Here is a 21,484-nt window from a genome sequence, read left to right on the forward strand (position 1 = left end):
TTGGTTCATGATGTTTAGTAATTCTTGTTGTTTTTCTTCATTCATGTATTTCACCATTTCTGCAGTTATATCTTCATGTCCCGGTGCTTTTCCCATCTTGATTTTGTTGATTACATTTGTTAATTCTTTTTGTGTTATATTTCCTATCTGTTCCTGTTGCCCTTGTGAAGTGTGTTGATTTTTGTTTTGTTCTATCTTATCTCCTTCTACTTGTTCCACTTCCAAGAGTTCTTCAAAGTATTCTCTCCACCACTACATAATCTCATTCTGTTTTGTAAGTATGGTTCCATTCTTATCCTTCACGTTTTTCAATGTATTCGGATTTGGTTTTCTCATGCTCTTAAGTGTGCTATAGAACAATTTCTGGTTTTCACCGAATGCTTCTGTTAATTTATTTCCAAATTCTACCCACGTTCTGTCTTTGTTATTTTGAACCATCTGTTTAACTTCTGTTCTTTTTTCTTTGTACTTGTCATAGTTTTCTTGCTTTCTGTCTGTTAGGTATTTTTTCCACAGTTGCTTCTTTTCTTGTACTATTTTTTCTAAGTCTTTTGTCCACCATGCCGTGCGTTTTTTAAGGTTATTACTTATTTTTATTACTCCACAACTCTCTTTTGCAGCTGCTAATAGACTATGTTTATAATCTTTCCATCTTTCTTCTATATTTTGGTACTTATTTTCTCTTTTCCTATGTTCCTCTAGGCATTTCTGGTATATATTCTTAACTTCTATTTCTTTCAGTTTGTAGCTTCTGATTTTTTCTTTTATTAGTTTTCTCTTCTTGTCATTTTGTATGTCTTTTATTATTATAAAACTAATTTTGACTAGATAATGGACACTTCCAATCTCTGCGATCCTTTTTACCTTAATATTTTTGACTGCTTTCCATATCTCGGAGTTCATTAGGAAATAATCAATGATTAATCTCTCGCCTCTACCCCTCTCTTCCCTTGTGTATTTGTGGACGTCTTTGTGTGTAAACTTTGAATTTCCTTTTATCAGATCATTTTCGATACATAAATTTATAGTCCGTGTTACATTATCGTTTCTCGTCTCTTCTCCCTCTTTTCCTAGCCATTTTTCTATACCAGCATTTTGTTTTCCCACTCTTCCATTCATGTCGCCCGTTATTATTAAATTGTTATTCTCTGCCTTATCTATTAATTCTTGAAGCTTTTCAAAATACTAATTTTTTTCATTTTTGTTTGTATTATCAGTTGGTGCATATGTTATGGTATAACTATACTTTTCTTGTTTAATCTTTACTTGAACTGTTAAAATCCTCTCGTTTGTAAATTGGACATCGATGATGTTCTTCATGTAGGACGGAGTTACAATTACTCCTACTCCTGCCTTCGCTGTGCTACTTTGGTTCACTCCTGACCACCATATATTGTATCCGTCTTTTATTTCTTTCATTCCTGTTCCTTTCTTCTTTGTTTCTGTTACTCCTAATATGTCAATTTTCAGTTTTTTCATTTCTTCGACTATTTCCTCTTCGTTGCCATTTATTCCTCTTGTGTTCCAAATACCTATTTCTATCGTTTCGTTTTTTATTAGTTCACGCCCTTGCTGTTTTCCGCTATTATTTTTTATTTTATTATCGTTCTCTGGTTTCTTTGTCCTTATTCCTGCCATTGTCGTCCCCATTATTTCCGTCGTATTTTCGTATATCAGTTTTTTGAAATTTTCATATTACTGACTTCGAGTTCTCGTTTTTCTTTATTCCATATCCATTCTTCATTTTCTATTATAATTTTTTGGTATTTAATCTGTACTTGTTTACCCCTATTCTTCTCTGCTTGTGCCGTTTTTCTTATGTGGTAATATATTTCCCTTTCTTTTGCGGTGAGATCATTGTTAATATAGATTGGATTTCTCTTTTTCTTTAATTTATGTTTACTTTCTATTACTTTCGTTTTTCCTTCTGTATCTAACAATTCCACTAGGCATTTGTTTTCGCTGATTTTCTTAACTTCTTTTATGTCTGATTCCACTTCTAGTTCATTTCTTATGAAATTCTTTATTTCAGTTTTCATGTCTTTTTGATTTGAGCTTTGTAGATTTAACCCTGTGATTACGACGTTATTTTTCCTTTTATCTTTCTCTAATTCTTCGACGTGTTCATTCAGTTTCAATATTTCTTTCTTTAAGACTAAGTTTTCTCTTTTCAGTTCCGTAATTACTTGCAGGTACTCTTCCTGCCCCTGTCTTATTTCTTTTATGTCTTCTTTTATGTCCTTTCTTATATCTTCCAGTATTTTCCTTACTTCCTCCATTTCTGAAATTAATTTTATTCAGCAGTCTCCGCGTTAAAAGCTTATTCCCAGGTCCACCCTTCAGAGGCCTAAACTTTTCTCAGAGACTTTTACTGAACTGTGAACTTATATTAGAAATCTTAAATCTTACCTTAGTCCTTTTTTGTTAATTTTGTTATTCACTATACTTAATACTTTTTATTCACTATACTTAATAATAATATTTATTCACTATACTAATACTATTTATATTACACTATTCCCTAAATATTTTTTTTTAACTAGTTCATTTTATTTAAGTTTGTAAACAATCGATTTATCGTTTTTGTTTCCGATATCAGAATACACTAATTACATTTGACCTCGACAAACGTGATATCTTCCGGTATACGAAATTTATATATCGCCGCTGTCTTAGCCACACGTCCTAACACCTCGGCTTCTCGACTCGAACTACCGAATGTACCGAATCGAATGTACGTATAATAATACTAATATTATTGAAGTGACAACTTCTTTAGGGACGTTGTGCACTTTTTAGATGGGGAAAAAGTATTGAATTAGCGACCGTCATCGCTTCGGCGAAATAAATTTTTGAAGTGAAAAGTTCTTTAGGGACGTTGTGCACTTTTTAGATGGGGAAAAAGTATAAATTAGCGACCGTCATTGGTTCGGCGAAATACATTTTTGAAGTGAAAACTTTTCTAGGGACGTTGTGCAATTTTTAGATGGGAAAAAAGTATTGAATTAGCGACCGCCATTGCTTCTGCGAAATACATTTTTGAAGTGAAAACTTCTTTAGGGACGTTGTGCACTTTTTAGACGGGAAAAAAGTATTGAATTAGCGACCGTCATTGCTTCGACGAAATATATTTTTGAAGTGAACACTTCTTTAAGGACGTTGTGCACTTTTTAGATGGGGAACTAGTATTATATTAGCGACCGTCATCACTTCGGCGAAATAAATTTTTGAAGTGAAAAAAGTTCTTTGACGTTGAGCGCTTTTCAGATGGGGAAAAAGTATTAAATTATTGACCGTTATTGGTTCGACGAAATACATTTTTGAAGTGAAAACTTTTTTAGGGACGTTGTGCACTTTTTAGATGGGGAAAAAGTGTTGAATTAGCGACCGCCATCGTCCCGGCGAAATAAATTTTTGAAGTGAAAACTTCTTTCGGGACGTTTTGCACTTTTTAGATGGAAAAAAGTATTAAATTAGCGACCGTCATTGCTTCGACGTAATAAATTTTTGAAGTGAAAACTTCTTTAGGGACGTTGTGCACTTTTTAGATAGGAATGAAGTATTGAGTTTGCGATCGTCATCACTTTGTCGAACTAAATTTCGTACGTATATATATATATATATTTGTACAAATATTTTCGACCGTACTGTGTTATAGTGGTTTGAAGTTTCAGCAATTCGGTCATGTGAAATAAAAGTCTATTTGTTATTTCTCAATATTTCGTCACACTTTTCTCCTGAAGAAGTCACAAAAGTGTGACGAAATATTGAGAAATAACAAATAGACTTTTATTTCACATGACCGAATTGCTGAAACTTCAAACCACTATATATATATATATATATATACATATATATATACCGATCTTTACCGATGAGCCCAGAGGGGTTGAAGAGGGCGAAACACATTTCTAAGAACTGGTGTTTGGATCTTTGATTCTATTCAAAAAATTTTTCCCAGCCCGAAATGGTGGATGTGTGAATTGTTCGTAAGGGGATTTTTCCACATTCTCTATTTCATGTTTCATGTTTGATTTCGTACGAGTGGTCGTTAAACCATTAACCTTGGATCTTTTGATCACTGAGTGTGTTTCAAAGATCTACATCTTATGTTTTAAACATATATTTTACTTACTTTAAGTAATTAGGGAATTAAAACTTGAGACTGTCATTGTTGGATTTGCCGTAGATTTACGCACCTTCTATGTCTAGGTTTCGAATGTTGTTTTTTGATTGGAATGTGTCTAAATATATTCAACCTCCCATCTTTACCGATGAGCCCAGAGGGGTTGAAGAGGGCGAAACACATTTCTAAGAACTGGTGTTTGGATCTTTGATTCTATTCAAAAAATTTTTCCCAGCCCGAAATGGTGGATGTGTGAATTGTTCGTAAGGGGATTTTTCCACATTCTCTATTTCATCTGTTTGATTTCGTACGAGTGGTCGTTAAACCATTAACCTTAGATCTTTTGATCACTGAGTGTGTTTCAAAGATCTACATCTTATGTTTTAAACATATATTTTACTTACTTTAAGTAATTAGGGAATTAAAACTTGAGACTGTCATTGTTGGATTTGCCGTAGATTTACGCACCTTCTATGCCTAGGTTTCGAATGTTGTTTTTTGATTGGAATGTGTCTAAAGATATTCAACCTCCCATCTTTACCGATGAGCCCAGAGGGGTTGAAGAGGGCGAAACACATTTCTAAGAACTGGTGTTTGGATCTTTGATTCTATTCAAAAAATTTTTCCCAGCCCGAAATGGTGGATGTGTGAATTGTTCGTAAGGGGATTTTTCCACATTCTCTATTTCATCTGTTTGATTTCGTACGAGTGGTCGTTAAACCATTAACCTTGGATCTTTTGATCACTGAGTTTGTTTCAAAGATATACATCTTATGTTTTAAACATATATTTTACTTACTTTAAGTAATTAGGGAATTAAAACTTGAGACTGTCATTATTGGATTTGTCGTAGATTTACGCACCTTCTATGTCTAGGTTTCGAATGTTGTTTTTTGATTGGAATGTGTCTAAAGATATTCAACCTCCCATCTTTACCGATGAGCCCAGAGGGGTTGAAAAGGGCGAAACACATTTCTAAGAACTGGTGTTTGGATCTTTGATTCTATTCAAAAAATTTTTCCCAGCCCGAAATGGTGGATTTGTGAATTGTTCGTAAGGGGATTTTTCCACATTCTCTATTTCATCTGTTTGATATATATATATATATATATATATATATATATATATATATATATATATATATATATTATGTGTATGTATACATAAATAATATAGAACGTACGCAAAGCGTATATAATATATATTATAGGTATAGCACTTTTTTGGATGGGGAAAAGCATTGAGCTCGTAATTTATATACTGTAAGAAGTTTTAACTTCAATCGGCACTCCCATGAGTGCTTAAATTTTTTTTTTAATTTAAAATATCTGTGGAATACTATTTTTTTCTAAAAAATTCAAATCATTACCCGTAGGCGCTCCACTGAAGAATACAAAATTGTTCTTTGTATATCAAAAAATGCGCAATAACTACCTCTTAACCTTCGGATGACCAAGGGGGTAAATTTGGACCCCAACGTATGTTTTTATTTAATAAATTCAGAAATATTTTCAATTTTAAACTCATTATTTTTTTATTTAACTTAATATCATTCTAGATACCCTCATGGTAGGGGAGCCCAAGCGGGGATTTTTGCAGTTACTCGAGCGCGTCAGATTATCATACGGGGAGAAACCTGGTACCCTGCAGACGTACCTCTACCATATATTGGCTCTTAACACAGGGGAGTTCGTTAAGGGGGACCCGAAAAAAAAATCTATCCTTAAAAAAACTCGAAATTGTCAGATTAAGATAAGGTAAGTTAAGTACATGCAAAAGAGTGTATATTTCAAAAATCTGACGATTTGAGCCGGGCGTAAGGAAATGGGTGAGTCGCAAAATTTCACAAGAAAAAAGCGAATATTTCGCGAAATGAATGACAGATCGAAAAACTAAAAAATATGTACTCAATATTTTTTAAAAATCTATCGAATGATATCAAACACGCCTTCCCAGGGAGAGGGGTGGGGGTAAATTTATTATTTTAAATACGAATCTCGCGATATTTCGCGAAATGAACATCAGATCGAAAAACTGTAAAATACACTTATTTAATATTTTTGAAAAATCTATCGAATGACACCAAACACGACCCCCCACGGAGGTGAAGCGGGGGTCACTTTAAAATCTTAAATAGGAGCCCCATTTTTTATTGCAGATTTGGATTCCTTACGTAAAAATAAGTAACTTTTATTCGAAACAATTTTTCGAATTATGGATAGATGGCGCTATAATCGGAAAAAACGATTGTTGGAAATGGAAAATTAAATTAAAAAATGGCAAGCGCCCGCTAAAATGGAAAAATTTACTTAACTTTTTTTGGTTTTAGGACCTACTCTTCACAACCCAATAGGTCCCCATAACGCTCGAGTGACTGCACATTTAACATACTTTGCTCCCCTACCATCATATCTTGTAATAAAAAAAATTCCCTATATTTGACGAAAAATTTAGTAAGAAACATTCCAATAGTGAAAAAAAGTTGGCTGTTAAACCTGTGGCGACGTAAATTAGTGTATATTTTAAAATTTATTTAGTTCTATGTTCAGAATGATGATTCCTGTTTTGGTTCAGTTGTGATTAAAATATGTTTTACTAATGTTTATTTATTATTTATTGATACAATACTAATATTAAAATTACGAATACATTATTTTATTTCTTAAAACAACTTAATTTTTTTGTCAATTGTCATTTTTGACTTGGGGTAATTTTTTACCCCCGTTGGTCATCCGTGTAACAAAAAAAGGTTGGTCATCGGAAGGTTAAAACCCACCAAATTTAATTTATATAGCTCAAACGGTCTTTGAGTAATAAAAAAATTCGCAGTTTGAAATAAAAATTTCAACACCCCATATCTCGGAAACGAAGCATTTACGGACATGTGTTTATACAGCAAACTGTCATTATTTTTTCATGTAGAATTACCCCTTAAAGTTTTTTATACTTATTTACTAACACCCTGTATAGTATATTATCATTTGTTAGAGGACAACAGAACAGCCCGATATTAGGTTATTTCCAAAGACAGAAATAATATATCAACGATTATTTTAAGAAGAAAAATTTAAGAGTATTACTCGAAGATATGAAAATGTAACCACATTAAGTACTTCTTAACATAATAATTTATAAATATCGCATTTAAATTACTAGTACCGGTTTTGTATCATTAATATTAAAATTATTTATTACAATCATTATTTTGTGCATGTATTCATAAAATTGTTATATAAATCCTTCAGCTACACCTTTTCATATACGTATATAATAAATTATTTAAAAAATATTCCATGGATCAAGTTTTACTCTATATAATAAATGGCATTGCTAATGGGTTAATTATTTCATGTTTTAAATATTATGTATACTGTTTACTTAGGTAGTAAAAACGAGAAAAATTGCATCATAGAGATAGATATGTCTGTATGTATGCAAATAATAGTATAAGACATGTTTAATGTAATGATAGTCAGATTTATTCGGATAAATGGTGTGGATGCTTTTTGTGTTGGGACATTGATGAGTTATTGTTTTAAAACTTTCGCAAGATTGTGAAGTGAGATCTCAAATTTTAAGTTAAGACTTAATCAAGGTAATTATATCATCGATAGTCGTTTTTTGTATTCAACAATATTTTCATTTATCATGATTTGGTTCTATTTTTCCTAATATAGGGGAGTGCATCTAGATTGTCACTTCGGAAAAAATCAAACAATATAGAACTTTTTGTAATTTCATTAAGAAATGTTTAATAAACAACATATCAAACAGTTCTACTCGAGAAGTGGGTGCTTCATTTTTTATTAACCCGGCACCTGCCACGTGGGGTACTACCAGCACCCCATAACACATTTTTATCAAATATTTGGTATTTCAAGTTTGGTAACCGAGCTGTGCGTCATAATAGCTTTCTATAATATTATATAGCATATATGTGTTAGTGTTTGAAGTGGTTATTTGGTGTCATTCTGAACTTATAGCTCTAAAGTCGAATTGGGGTGTCATCATCTGGCACATTAAATTTTAAATTTTTTTTTTGTATTTTTGATAAACAGGTAAAATTTACATTGTTTATTGAAATAACTGATTTAAATTATTAATATAGACTCTATATTCACTAAATCTTAATTTTTTTAGATATTTTACTTAACTTCATTTATCATGGCTTGGTACTTGCTAATTTGCTTATAACACCTTTTTCATTTTATTTTTTAACTTTTATGGCATATTAGTGGCTAATAAGTTAATAAAACATGTTTATTTATATTCTTGTGTTACTCAACACATTATTTTGTTTTTTAAACGAGTAGATCACAGAAAATTTTTAAGGGGTGCTGTGAGCACCCCACGTGGCAGTTGGCGCCTTGCAAAGCCACGTGGCAGGTGCCGGGTTAAACAAATGAACTGCGAAATTAGATGTCTTTCTAAATAACTCCGAAAATATAAATTTTAGAAAAAAAACTGACTTGACCGTTAAAAATTCAGAAAATATTACAAAACAAACTTTCTATAAAGATTTTTCTAAAGTTAAATCTGTAGCTTCTATAATTTTTTATTTATAACGCTAAAGGCTAAACAACCTTCTCACAAACATTGGCGCACTGTAAACTAGCGTGCTTATTTTAATGTAATTCTTTAACTAATAGATCAAATGAAATTTTACAAGATGGACATGCAAGAAAAATAATTAAGCTATCTTATGGTTATAATAAAAATAAATAAAATGTATGGGCATAAGAACGGTGTGGGTGGAAAATGAGGCTTACATGAATTTTGTTTAAAAATCTTATAAGACTCAATTTTGCACAACTTACCTTTCAAACATCTTACTAAACAATGTTTTATTTAAAAAAAAATCTCAAAAATTTAATTCAAATGATACGACGTCTCAAAAAATGTAATATTTGAAAACTTCGTAGTTTTACAGAATTACCACCACTTTAAGACGGTATTACTCAAGTTTAAACAGATTTATTACAGTTTTATAGATGCTTTTTTAAAGCTTAGAAGTTAATCTTTAAAATGCTCTAAATTATTTTACTTTAGAAATGAAATTAACTATTTTTTTTGAGAAAATTAAGAAAGATAACAAAAATGTAATAGAAAAACCGAAAATTACCAGCTAAAAGAATGTTTACACAAAGTGATCAAAACTTTTTTCTGTAAAACTTATCTAAAATACATTTAATTATAAGCTTCAAGAATAATAAATGTTCAACAAATTTTTTTTATCTCTTGTACAGTATGTCTGCGTAACTTGGAACCTATTGATAACTTTTTATTATCAGTTTTACGAAAAAAAGTTATTCTTTATAAAATACTCGTATGTAATCTAAGGCGCAACTATCAAATATCAAATTTTATTAATTTTATATGAGGTATGTCAAAAAATTTGAATTTCACTCAAGGGTAAAGTACCTTTATATTTCACAATATAAAAAAATTGTTATTGAGAAAAGTTGTTGAGAATTAAAATAGTATATTGTACAAGTGAGAAAAAAGACATATTTCTCACGAGCGCAGAAGTTTGATGGCACGAGCCGAGGCACTAGGCGAGTATCGCAAATCAAACTAGGGAGAAATATGTAATTTTCTCAAGTGTTGTACACTGTACTTTTTCTATGGATGCAGTTTTGTCAAGAGTTCAAACTTCAAAATTAAATAATTTAGGTGCTCTTATGTATATTATATGCATAAATTAAAATAAAATACATATACCTGTAATTATTAAAACTTATATACGTTATTTATGTAAAATTCTAATTAACAGATATTTTTGAACAGTTTTGAAAGATAATTCCTGGTAAGTTTTGCTTCAACACATTTTGGTTGACAACATTAATTGTGTTTGTATTGTGCATGTTACCATGGAAACGGCGATCATATATGGAAAACCGTAGAAGAACCCGTGAGAAAAATATTTCTCACAGCAATGGTCGACTTTTCTCACTGCGTGAGAAATTGTTCGTTTTGAATGTATGTAAGTAGTGAGAGAAGTTGCACATTGTATAGCATCCATAGAAAGAATATGTTTCAGTGTTCAATTACATCCTTCTAATTAAAATATTGTGAATAATAAAGGCACTTAACTCTAAGATGGAACCATCACATATCATATTTTATTAATTTTATACGAGGTATGTCAAAAAATATGAATTTCACTCAAGAGTAAAGTACCTTTAGATTTCACAATATCGAAAATTGTTATTGAGAAAAGTTTTTTGGAATTAAAAAATATATTTCAGTGTTCAATTACATCCTTCTAAATGAAATATTGTGAACTATATAGGTACTAAACTGTTAAGCAAAAGTCATATTTTTTTACATACCTTTACATACCTAATTGTAATAAAATGATGATGTGTATCCGTAAATTGAGAAAAAATTGAAATTTTTTTTTTCGGTTAGAATAAAGTAATTGTATATCTAAACATAGTTTTTAATTTCAAACAACTTTTTATAATAGCATTTTTTGATATTCTGGAATATAAAGGTATTTTACTCTTTAACGAAATTCATATTTTACTCGTATAACTCGACATAACTCCTTTAAAATTGGTAAAATTTGATATCTGATGGTTGAGTTTTAAATTTTTGACTATCCAGAGCATTTTATGAAGAATAACTTTTTTTCGTAAAATTGATAGTAACAAAGTTTTCCATGTGGTTCCTAGCTACGCAGACATACTGTATAAGAGCTTCTGTGTAAGAATTTTCAAATTGTAATGCCATATTCGGATTCAGCATAATCAAAAACAATATAGAAAAATATTTGATCAAAGTAAAATGATAAACCCAAAGATATTTTTAAAATTATTTATACAAAACAATGGTTTATTAATTGTTTAAACAATAACAATTGTTTTGTATAAATAATTTTAAAAATATCGTTGGGTTCATCATTTTACTTTGATTAACTATGTTTCTATTTTGTTTTTGATTATGCTGAATCCGAATATGGCATTACAATTTGAAAATTCTTACACAGAAGCTCTTATGCAGTATGTCTGCGTAGCTAGGAGGAACCACATGGAAAACTTTGTTATTATCAATTTTACGAAAACAGTTGTAGTTAAGCAGAATAAGTCCAACCCACAAATAGCAATTGTTGAGAAATTGAATTTAAGTATTATTATCGTAGCCCACTAAAACACAATTACTACGACAGTGACTATAATACTTGATATTAATTGTATGAAGAGTTTAATTAGGTAATTTTTCAAAAGTGCATTTTTTAAGAAAGATATATTCAAAATTACGGGTTAGACGTATACTGCCTAAATGGTAATAAGAGAAAATGTTTTGAGAAAACATTGATTCAAACCACTTGGCACGTTTCAACAGTTATTTTGATACGGTTATTGAAATCAATTTATATTTTTTAGAAAAGGCTCAAACCACTTGAACTTATTATTTATATTATAAATCTGAGTAAGGCATGATTGTGGGTTAGATCTTTGACGATTCTATTAGAAAAAGGTAGTGTTTTCGCTTGGACAGTTTCTGCACATTACAGAAACAGGAATTTTGTACTCGCTGGTAATAAAATCTCATTTTTGACAATTTGTGGGTTGGACGTTTTCTGCTTAACTACGTCCAGTTATTCTTCATAAAATGCTTATAATATAAGCTTGTGTTTATCTTTGTCTATTCTTATTTTTAATAAAATATGATCTGATTTGTCTAATTTGTGTATTATGTCTGCCTAAAGTCTTGCAATAGTGTGGTACAACTTTCATAATATGAATATTATGTATTGCGTATTTATGTTGCTATTTTTTCTTCATTAATTTCATTATTATAGTTCTGCAGCTATTTTCTTGAAGCTATTTACTTTTTAATTATTTTATTTGTTACAAATTGACCCCCAAGTAACCAGAAATATTTTTTGATCTCTTGATTTTCATCTCGATAATTATTTTCAAAATACAAATTTTTGTATTTTAAAAATAGACCAAGGCGGATCTGTTTTGAGGTGGCATTCGGATTTTTGCAGATAAAGTTAGGTGACAACTTCAATAATTATAATTGACGTATGCCCCTCCTCAAATATGCCTGAAACGTTAATAAAAAAATTAAAATATTTAAAAATTTCGAAAAACATCGAGATTTTTCTATTTTCATTGCTTATAACTTTAAAACGATTCATTTTGGAACAAAGTCGTAGAAAAAAAAATAAAGATAATTGAAGTTTTTATAATACACGCCTAGTTTAAAATGTCTTAAATTATTACCCTTTCTGCAAAATAGCAATAAATACAAAATAAGGGGGCAAAAAAGCCTGTTTATATTCAATGTTTTTCAACCATTTTGGTTGTAATTAGAATCTTCGTTTTTCGTTTAGAAAATTCCTACAACCTACTTAAACCGTCCACCAAATTTTATTAAAATCGACCTAATAGATTTTGCATAATAATTTTGCAATCTAAATTTTTTTAAAATAGTTCAAAATTTTTAAAAACTTTCTGAACAAAAAGTTGACCATTTAGAGGTTTTGTAATTTTTTACTTATAAAGAGGCGCTATACCTATCTTTATACACTTTACAGAATCAAAATTGGATTATTTAAGCTAGGGCAGTCAATGAGGGTATTATTTGGCTCCGAATTCCATCCCACTACGTCGATTTACTTGATATTTTCATAGCAAGTAGAGAATAGCTCAAGTCTACCCTACGCCGATGTGCGTTTTTATCTTGGGGGTAGTTCCCACCCCTTCTCGAGGGTGGAAAATTTTTTGGTTAAAATAACTACGGAAGTGGTAAGAGAATCTAATTCTAAGCAAAAACTGTTCTTTAATTTTTTTTTGAAAACTCAATACTTTTTGAGTTATTCGTGATTGAAAATTCGCCATTTTCATTGAAAAATGACACCTTTTAGGGAGGTTTTTTGCGAATACCTTAAAAACTATACATCTAACAAAAAATAGTATAAATAATATTTTTGTAGCTTATAAAAAACAAAGAGATTTGTTCCTTTGTAGATCTTCTAGTTATAATACAAAAAGAAATATGGTAGGTGAGAAGAGTTTGTTTTTTTTTGTGAATGCTCAAATCGGTGTAATCAACTTGCAATAACAGAGAAACGGTCGATTTTTTATGTATAATGCTACCAACACCTTCTGTAGTGCCTGAAAAGACCTTTAAAATGATCAATATTAAATGTCGATTACATTCAAACTAAGCGAGATATGCTGCAAAAAAAAATTGATGACTAATGTATTTTAAGAAAAAATGAGAAGTTTATTTAACCCCTCATCCATCAGAATTTGAATGCATCGTTTTCCTTCTACAATACTTTTTATTATAGTGTTATTTCTATGTTTGAAAAGTTGGATGGGTTTAAAATTATTGGTTTTTAAAAAAATATGATCAAATTACAGAGCGCATTGTTACATTTTCTTAAAAATCTTCTTTTTCTCCATGTAACTCGAAAATGATAAGAGATAAGAAAAAAATACAACACAAAAATATAAGGTGTCTTTAGATAAAAATTTTGTTTTATTTTTCATTACTATATCTCTTATCAATTTCAAGTTACATGGAGAAAAGAAAATTTAAAAAAATGAACAATGCGCTCTATAATTTGATCTTATTTTTTTCAAAAACCATGCATTTTAAACCTGTCTAACTTTTTGAACATAGAAATAACACTATAATAAAAGGTATTGTAGAAGAAAAACGATGCATTTAAATTTTGGTGGATTAGGGGTTAAATACACTTCTCATTTTTTCTTAAATTACATTAGTCATCAATTTTTTTGCAGCATATCTCGCTTAGTTTAAATGTAATTGTTATTTAATATTGCTCATTTTAAAGGTCTCTTCAGGCACTATAAAAGGTATTGATAGCATTGTACACCTTAAATCGACCGTTTTTCTGTTATTTCAAGTTGAATACACCGATTTGAGCATGCACCAAAAAAACAAAATTTGTCACCTACCATATCTCTTTTTGTAATATAACTAAGAGATTAATAAAGAAACGAATCTTTTGTTTTTTCTTTAAGCTACAAAAATATTTTAGTTAGTTTTTTAGTTAGATGCATAGTTTTTAAGGTATTCGCAAAAAATCGTTCGAAAAGGTGTTATGTTTCAATGAAAATGGCCAATTTTCAACCACGAATAACTCAAAAAGTATTGAGTTTAAAAAAATTATAGAACAGTTTTTCCTTACAATTATGTTATCTAGCCACTTCCGTGGTTATTTTAAACAAAAAATTTCCACCTCCGGGAAGGGGTAGAAACTACCCCTAAGATAGAAGCGCACATCGGCATAGAGTAGACTTTGAATTAGGAGATAAGTAGAGGCTATTCCCAAAATTTCATTAAAATGCATGTAGTAGGATAGAATTCGGAGATAATGTCCTATTCTTGCTCCCATTGACTGTCATGGCGTAAGCGGCCTCAGCACTGTTTTATAAACAATTTTTTGGCTTATAAACAAATATAGTGAGGACGTTTGAGTTGAAATAAATTCATTTTATCGAGAATTGGCGACTCTGGAGATAAATCCCAAAACAGGTCGATTTTTATTTTTAAATTATAATTTTTGGCATAATATATCATACTAGTGACGTCATTCAGCTGGGTGTGACGAGGTAATCGATGATTTTTTTAAATGAGAATAGGGGTCGTGTGATAGCTCATTCAAAAGGTTATTCAATTCTCTATTCACTAATATAAACATTAACATAATTTTTTATACAGGGTGCCCAGGCACCGGATTGGAATGTTTTCCTAACATACCTGGGTTAAACAGAGAACTTGAAATGAGTCGAAATTCGTTTCACTTATTCCTCGTTAGAGGGCGTTCTAACCATACTGCGATATAAATTGTTTTAATTTATATCGAGAAACTACGGTCGTGATGGTGTAAATTTGTCTTCTTCAGAGCCTCCTTGACAACAGGTAGACCTAGAAATAGTACTATTGGAGAATGGAGGGAGACAGATTTGAATCAAAACGAAACCGTAGATTTTCTTATTTTACTAATGCCATACTCTGCATTAGAGCACACAGACTCGATTCATACGAGTTCTCTAAACCGAAAATTGGAATGTTTTCCTAACGGTGCCTTTTGGTATTGTCATACCTGGGTTAAACAGAGAACTTGAATCGAGTCAAAATTATTTTCACTTATTCCCCGTTAGAGGGCGTTCTAACCATACTGCGATATAAATTGTTTTAATTTATATCGAGAAACTACGGCCGTGATGGTGTAAATTTGTCTTCTTCAGAGCCTCCTTGACAACAGGTAGACCTAGAAATAGTACTATCGGAGGATGGAGGGAGACAGATTTGAATCAAAACGAAACCGTAGATTTTCTTATTTCAATTATTATTATTGGAGTAGTTACCTAACTTTATCTGCAAAAATCCGAATGCCACTTCGCACATCCAAAAAATAGACGTTTTTTCACAGATCAGCCCTGGTCTAAAACGATTTACCAGCAAAAACTCAAAACATTAAATAAAATACTTATGGTACTGGATCTCGCGTACCAAAGTAAAGTTTATTAATAGCAAACTAGAAATTTGTTCATAGCTTAACAGTGTCAAGTCAGACAAACTTTGATGTATGGGAAAACTGGAACAGGGTAAACTTTAATTGTGGAATATGATAGAAGTGTCATCCTGATCAGTTTATGGTTGTGAAAATTAGCATGTTATTTTTAAGTTATTTCACTAGCCAATGTTATACCGGGTGTCCACTTATATTTTCCCACATTTTAACTGCCTATAACTTCTAAACGGCTAAAGATAGAAATATGCGGTTTTCGCTGAAATGTTTTATTTTAGTAAAAGTTTTGTCTGAATGGATTGAATTTTTTATATCGTTTTCAAATACGAAAAAAAAATGGCGGATTTTTGGAAAAAACGTTGTTGACTTTTTTTTAATGGAACACCCAGTATATTTTTTTGTAATTTGAGAGAAAGGTCATTCACCTATCCAGCGATATAAAGTTTTTCAAAATCGGTGGTCAAATCACTGAGTAATTAATTTTTAAAATGAGAGGTGCAACGTGGATATCACATACCTAAATAACATAACTAAGCAAATTGATATTATGTTATGTGATTTTCACATTGCATCTCTCATTTTAAAAATTAATTTCTCAGTCATTTGACAACCGATTGTAAAAATTTTTATATCTCTGGTTAGGTAAATGACCGTTTTTTTAAGTTGTTAGGTAAATGTCTATTTTCTATATCGCTTTTAAATAAAAATGGCGGATTTTTGAAAAAAAAAACGTTGTTGACTTTTTTTATTAAAACACCCAGTATATTTTTTTGCAACTTGAAAAAACGGTCATTTACCTATCCAGCGATAAATTTTTTTTTTAATCGGTTGTGAAATGACTGAGCAATTAATTTTTAAAATGAGAGATGCAATGTGGAAATCACTTAACATAATATTATTTTGCTTATTGTAGATATTATGTTATTTAGGTATGTGATATCCACGCTGCACCTCTCATTTTAAAAATTAATTACTCAGTGATTTGACAACCGATTTTGAAAAAATTTATATCGCTGGATAGGTAAATGACTATTCTTTTAATTTATAAAAATATACTGGGTGTTCCGTTAAAAAAAGTCAACAACGTTTTTTTCAAAAATCCGCCATGTTTTTTTCGTATTTGAAAGCGATATAAAAAATATAATCCATTGAGACAAAACTTTTACTAAAATAAAATATTTCAGCGAAAATTGCATATTTCTATCTTGAGTCGTTTAGAAGTTATAGGCAGTTAAAATGGGGGAAAATATAAGTGGACACCCGGTATAATATACAGTATGGTGCAAATGAAAGGAATAAATTCGTTGTTTCGTAAACCCGCGACATTAAGGAAAAATACTGAAACAGGTCGATTTTTATTTTTAGATTATGATATTTTAGCAAATACATAACATGCGTGACGTCATCTATCTGGGCGTGATGACGTAATCGATAATTTTTTTAAATCAGAAAAGGGGTCGTGTTCTAGCTCATTTGAAAGGTTATTCAATTCTCTATTCAGTAATGTAAACATTAACATAATTATTTATACAGGGTGTCCAAAAACAATTTTTTAAATTGAATTAATTGACAAAAAAAGAAGAATGTATGTAATTTATTTAATACAAAATACTTTCTACTGTTATCAGAAAACAGAAAAAAATGTTTATTTGAAAAATAAACATTGCTTTTCGCTTAAATTCAATGTTCAAACCAGCTCCCGCTAGGCACCTGCTTTTTGGAAGTTTGAACAATTCTATATTAAGCGAAAAGCAATGTTAATTTTTCGAATACACATTTTTTTTCTATTTTCTGACAGTAGTAAATGTATTTTGAATTAAATAAATTACATACATTCTTCTTTTTTTGTCAATTAATTTAATATAAAAAAATTGCTTTTGGACACCCTGTATAAATAACGATCTTAATGTTTATATTACCGAATAGAGAATTGAATAACCTTTCAAATGACCCCTATTCTTATTTAAAAAAATCATCGATTACATCATCACGCCCAGATGGATGACGTCACTTGTGTGATATATATGCAAAAATATTATAATTTCAAAATTTCAATCGACCTGTTTCGGAATTTTTCCGTAAAGTCGCCGGTTTACGAAATAACGAATTTATTCCTTTCACTTGCACCATACTGTATATGAAAAAATGTTTGTCCGACAAAAATGTTGAGCATTTTAACGAGTCGGAAACGTAGAACATGTCAAATGACAGGAATTATGTTGGTGACAAATAGCACTCTGTTTTTGTAAGAGAGTTTAATGTAATATTAAAAAATCAATTGGAAGTTTTGTCCGACAAAAATCATGGGACGTTTTCGTAGTCCGACGTTCGAAACCTATAAAATATAGACAAAAATGCTGGTGATAAATAGCTTTCCGACAATAACGCTATTTAATTAAGTAAACTATTTCTTTATAAAAAATTACTATTATCCGAAAAAAATAGTGGATAAATTTCGTAGCCTGAAAATTTTAAAATATAATTCCATTTATTTTTATTATAATCCAAGCTATAGAGACTAAAAACTGTCATGTTTGACAATAACCCACAATAAATTGCCAGCGTAACTTCTAATTTAAACTAATATTCGATGTATTTTGGCGGCAAATTATTTCAAACCACGTGACATTATTTCATTAAGTATACAGTGATGAGCGCGCTAATAACCGGCAAAATAGCGCAAAAGATTGAAAACATAATACATTGCGAAACAAATAGAGATGGAATTAATGGAGGTGGAAATGATCGTTATAAACGTATAAATTAACATTACATTACATAGTTTCCCACCTTTAGACGTCTGTGACAGGAGTATTTTATAAAATTCTACTGTCACAGTGACAGTTGTCATACTCCTCTGATACGCCTAAAGGTGGAAAACTATGTAATGTAATGTTAATTTATACGTTTATAACGATCATTTCCATCTCCACTAGTTTCATCTCTTTTTCTTTCGCAATGTATTATGTTCTCCATATTTTGCGCTATACATATTAAGTTGTGAGATAAAAACAAATGAAACCAGTGGAGGTGGGAGATTTAGCGATAAAAACCTGTACACTTGCATTCTATTTATTGTTTCCCACCTTTAGCGTATCAGAGGAGTATGTCAACTAAAACTGTTACTGTCAAAGTGGTAGTTGCCAAACTCGTCTAAAGGTGGGAAACAATAAGTAGAGTGTAAACGTATAGGTTTTTATCGCTAAATCTCCCACCTCCACTAGTTTCATGTCTTTTTATCTCACAACTTAATGTGTTTTCCATCTTTTGCGTTATTCTGTCAGTTATTAGTGCGCTCATCACTGTATATTTGTAGAAATTTGAGAAAAATTACTATAAGTATACAATTTTTATAAATAAATTATTTACCTTTCTTCAACTAAGCCAATTTTTTACTTAAAAATTTTTCGTTGAATTTTTTCACTTTTTCAATTTGGTGACTTAAAATTTGAATTATTTACACTTAAAAATAGACGCAAAACACTCCATAGTTAATAAAAATTTTAATTTCCAACACACGAGGCACAGGAGAAGTCAGAGACCATATGCTTTCAAAAAATACTACTTTGTATAGAGCACAAAATGTCGAATATATAATGCAAATACCACAAATAATGCAGACTACACATACTTCTTAATATTATAAGCATGTGTCATTTACGTCTATGCGTATAAGTGTTACATATTATTATGCCATGTTTCATTATACAGTGCACTGGAATAAGTGATACTCCCCCCTTATTAACTTACTTATTTTTAGCATATAGGCAAAACGCTCGAACAGGTCGATTTTTAAAATAATCATAGTATATTATAGCATCAATGTTTCGAACTTTACACGATCCCTCTTCAGGTGGCAGGCATAAATTTGATTTTTTTTAATGGAAAAGTACATCATGTGACACCTCATTTAAAAGCTTTTAAAATACTGATTACAAAAATGTATAATACTTTAATTCTTTTTGAGAGCGTAGTTGCAAAATTTCGGTCGAATTCTTTTTAAATGCATGCATTTTTTTTTGAATCCTGAGAAAACTAATAAGTATTTTTGAAAAATTTAAACGCAGAATGAAATATTACAGTATTATCGAGGGTCAAAAGCCCCTGAGAACTTCTATAATGTTTATTTTAATAAGTCACAGGGGTGAAAAAAAGAGAAAATTTTGTCTGATTTTTAATTTCAAATATATTATTCAAATGAAACTTCTGGTTTATTCTAAGGACTTTCAGCCCTCCGTATTAATGTAATATTTTATTCTGCGTTTAAATTTTTCAAAAATACTTTGGTTTTCTCAGGATTTGAAAAAAAAGAATGCGTTTAAAAAGACTCCGATTGAAATTTTGCGCCTACGCTCTCAAATAGGATTAAAGATTAAAGTATTATATATTTTTGTAATCAGTATTTCAAAAGATTTTGAGTGAGGTGTCAAATGATGTACTTTCCCATTTAAAAAAATCAAAGTTATGCCTGTCACCTGAAGAGGGATCGTGTACAGTTCGAAACATTGATACTATAATATACTATGATTATTTTAAAAATCGACCGGTCCGAGCGTTTTGCTTATGTACTAAAAATAATTAAGTTAATAACTAGTAACACTTATTCCAGTATATAATCTGTGGTATAATTTATGACCAATCTTTTCGGGACAGCCTGTATAATATTACCATATATGGAAAGGTACTACAAATAAGTGTAGTAAGAATGACGTTTGCTTTCGTTGCAGTCTTTCAATAGATTCAATACTTTGAACTTTGCTACTGTCGTAATAAATTATACAAATTGCAATTATAATATTATGACCTTATTTTATAACAAAGGAATTAGGAAAATTCCGCGAGGGTTGTCGTGTAGCATCATATCTCGCCTTCCTTACAAAAAATATATTTGTTGTCATTCGGCTTATGTGGTAATTCCATTCTATTCTTGTATTTCGTACCAGTTATTAATGTTTTCTACCTTGTATCTTCATCGTGTATCTGCAATTTTAGCTTTGTTCTAAGTGTCTTACCATCGATTTTTCAAAAGGCTTTCATTTCTGCTGTTTTTATCATTCATTTGGTCCCCTCTTTGTCAGGTGGTGTTTTATTCTGCCTTTCATTTCTTTTCCGATATTTTTATTTCTCCATATCGTTTCATTCAGGCAACATTCCGCTCTGTTTGCTCTCTTCACATTTTCTACCACATCTGTTTAGAGCTTCTCGTAGCTAGGTAGTGTGATGCATGGATATTAAACTCCATCACTTGTTATAATATTATTCACAGAGATTAGTATTGCATCGTCTGCATAGCAGATTATTTTAAGTTCTTTTCTCCCATTTGGTATCCTTTATTAATTCTTATCCTTTTATCATTTTATCCATGATCAGGTTGAACAATAGATGACTCCGAGAGTCCCACTGTCTTATTTTATTGCCAACTTCAATTTGGTCAGTTAGTTTATCTTCTACTTTTACTTTTATTGTGTTGTTCAGGAAATATCTTTTTTTGGAAAAACATTACGAAACAGAATATCATATAAACAAATATATATTTTAGATATTTGTAAAAAACAGGCAAAGAGTTCCAAAATAATTTTGGGTGTAACATTATATTATTTAAATTTAATAGTCAATATAGAGGTGGACAAACCTATCCTCGAAGCGTTCCAAAATAACTTTCGATGTTACATTGTATTTAACTTTAGTCGACCTCAAATTACGTAGCTAATAAATGGTACTGAGAAGAACTGAGCCTCTGAAGGGTTGAACTGGGTGAAAGTTCTTATCGCGGTACGCGAATTCGGATAAACACTCTATTCGCTGGTTTAAAATAAGTTCGTGAAATAACAAGG

The 21,484-nt window shown here is 30.5% G+C and overlaps 1 protein-coding gene across 2 annotated transcripts in view; it reads left to right on the plus strand.

Moving 5' to 3' along the window:
• Nucleotides 1-7,532: 7,532 nt before the first annotated feature.
• LOC126881687 (probable multidrug resistance-associated protein lethal(2)03659) overlaps nt 7,533-21,484 on the plus strand; it is a 463,648-nt gene continuing 449,696 nt past the window's right edge. Inside the window, exon 1 of one of the 2 annotated variants that reach the window (XM_050646099.1) lies at nt 7,533-7,721. The gene's annotated coding sequence lies outside the window, so the exon portion shown is untranslated. The remainder of the gene's footprint in view (nt 7,722-21,484) is intronic. The other variant, XM_050646105.1, reaches the window with a different exon arrangement.

This window comes from Diabrotica virgifera, chromosome 1, assembly GCF_917563875.1.
Source record: "Diabrotica virgifera virgifera chromosome 1, PGI_DIABVI_V3a".
NCBI classification, from domain to species: Eukaryota; Metazoa; Arthropoda; class Insecta; order Coleoptera; family Chrysomelidae; genus Diabrotica; species Diabrotica virgifera.